Genomic DNA, 2,562 nt, shown 5'->3' with positions numbered 1-2,562 from the left:
GATGTTCAGAGGTCAGAGGTCACCGTCCTGATGGTTTAAGGACTGAAGCTCTTCTTCATCTAGTGAAACTATTAGTCGATTAATCGAGCAGTCGATTGAGAGAAAAGTAATCTGCATCTATTTTACTAATTGATTTATAATTTAAGTCACTTTTTAAGAATAAATTGCTATTTAAAGCTTCTAAAATGTGATTATTTGACACTTTTCTTCATATCTGATTATTAACTGATTATTTTCTGCAGCTTCCTCTATTTTCAAAATTATTAATTAATTAATTGAGAAAATAAACTGCGGAGTAATCAATACTGAAAATAATAGTTAGTTTCAGCTGTAGAACAGAGTTTTAATGAGGTGAAGAGGATTATTTATTCTCTAAAACAACAAGTTATTTAAATCAAAGGTCAAAATACATAGTTTGTCCTCTACAGAAACAGAAAAAGCTCATTTTTGTGCCAAATATAAGTCAAAATATATAATCACAATCATAAAAGAGACATGTTTTGTTTTCACTTTCCTCTCATAAAGTCTATATTTGTGTTCTTCTCTGTTTTTCATCCTCTGTGTCTCCGTCGGTTCACTTCCTTCCTGATGAGATGAATTCTTCCTTCCGTTGAACATCTTGATTCTCTCCCAGGTTTTTCTTTTTGACTCATTACATCACGACCGACAAAGAGACGGACGTTACTCAATCCAGTCTGCTTTACTTCATCATCACACTTACTGTTCTGGAGCTTTTGATCACAGCACATGGTCTTCATCAGCTGATAGTCTGGACTGTTGTCATGAAAAGAATCCAGTGAGGAGATTTATGTGAGAAATATAAATTATTATGATTATCTCAATTTCAAAATGTAATCAAACAGCTGTGTAAGAAGTACTCTGATCATAAGTAGTAATACAACAGTGTAGCAGTACTCTGTGACAAGTAAAAGACCTGCTTTCAAACTCTAGAATTACAAAAATAATGTTATACATTTGTATACTTAAAGTACCTCAATGATATTGAAAAGTAAAAGTTCTGCATATAAACGTATTGGTTTCAATGTATATACTTAAAGTACCAAAAGTACTTACAAAAGTTCCTTATAATAACTTTAATTAAAAGCAGCAATACTACAGCGTAGAAATACTCTTTGACAAGTAAAAGTTGTGCATACAAACCCTAAAAGTACAAAAGTATTGGTATCATAAGATAAAATACTACTTAAAATACCAAAAGTACTTTGAAAAGTTAATCATTGAACCTTTAATTAAAAGTACCAAAACTACAGTGTAGAAATACTCTAAAGTAAAAGTCCTGCTTTCAAACTAAAAGTACAAAAGTATTGGTGTCAAAATATACGTAAAGTAGCAAAAGTATTTTAAATAGTTCCTTATAGTAACTTTAATTAAAAGCAGCAAAACTACACAGTGTAGAAATACTCTAAAAGTATTGGTATAAAAATATACCTAAATTACCAAAAGTGAAAGAACCCACCATGCTGATTAATATTATCTTATAATACTTTATAATACTTCACACACAGCTCATTTTAATTACTTTACACACTGTTGGTAATTTGATGTTTATAAATACATCATAATTTATCAATCAGAAACAGACCCATTAAGTATAAAATATTAAGCACTTAAAAATGTGTTTTTAAGTGCATTACTTGAGTAAATGTACTTAGTTACTCTATGTCACTGTATCATTAATATTTTAAGTATTTTCCTTTGCAGCTTTTGGTTTATAGTAACGGTGGATTAGAACCAGTAAACAACACAAAGTAAAGTACAGTTTTATGTACTTTACTCCATACTACTACTTCATACTTCTCTCCTAAAGAGTATCATTTCCCTCTGAGAGTTGAGTAGAAAAAGAACTACAAAAAAGTACTTGGGTGCAGTATTTGAGTTAATGTACTTATGTCACTGTAATGTTTATTATTTGAAGTATTTTTCGGTGTAATATAACTAAGTGAGTAAATGTACTTAAGTAAAGTTAAAGTACTTATTTCAAACTACTAAGAGTGTTTTTCCCCTGAGAGGGGCTGAGACGTGTCGTAGTAGAAACTGGAAATACTCAAATACCTTAAACGTGTACTGAGTAAAACTATTTTGTAACTTTCCACCTTTTGTGTTTTATTAGCTCCAGGAAACAATTATGAAATAATGTAAATGTATTTCATAATTGTGTGTGTGTGTGTGTGTGTGTTAATGTGTGTGTGTTAATGTGTGTGTGTGTTAATGTGTGTGTTAATTGTGTGTGTGTGTGTGTGATGTGTGTGTTAATGTGTGTGTGTTAATGTGTGTGTGTGTGTGTGTGTGTGTGTGTTAATTGTGTGTGTGTGTGTTAATGTGTGTGTGTGTGTGTGTGTGTTAATGTGTGTGTGTGTTAATGTGTGTGTGTGTGTGTGTTAATGTGTGTGTGTGTGTGTGTTAATGTGTGTGTGTGTGTGTGTGTTGTGTGTGTGTGTGTGTGTGTGTGTTAATGTGTGTGTGTGTGTGTGTGTGTGTGTGTTGTGTGTGTGTGTGTGTGTGTGTGTGTTAATGTGTGTGTGTGTGTGTGTGTGTGTGTGT

This window comes from Anoplopoma fimbria, chromosome 14, assembly GCF_027596085.1.
Source record: "Anoplopoma fimbria isolate UVic2021 breed Golden Eagle Sablefish chromosome 14, Afim_UVic_2022, whole genome shotgun sequence".
NCBI classification, from domain to species: Eukaryota; Metazoa; Chordata; class Actinopteri; order Perciformes; family Anoplopomatidae; genus Anoplopoma; species Anoplopoma fimbria.
The sequence above is the reverse complement of the archived record's forward strand: the minus strand, read 5'-3'. Positions refer to the sequence as shown.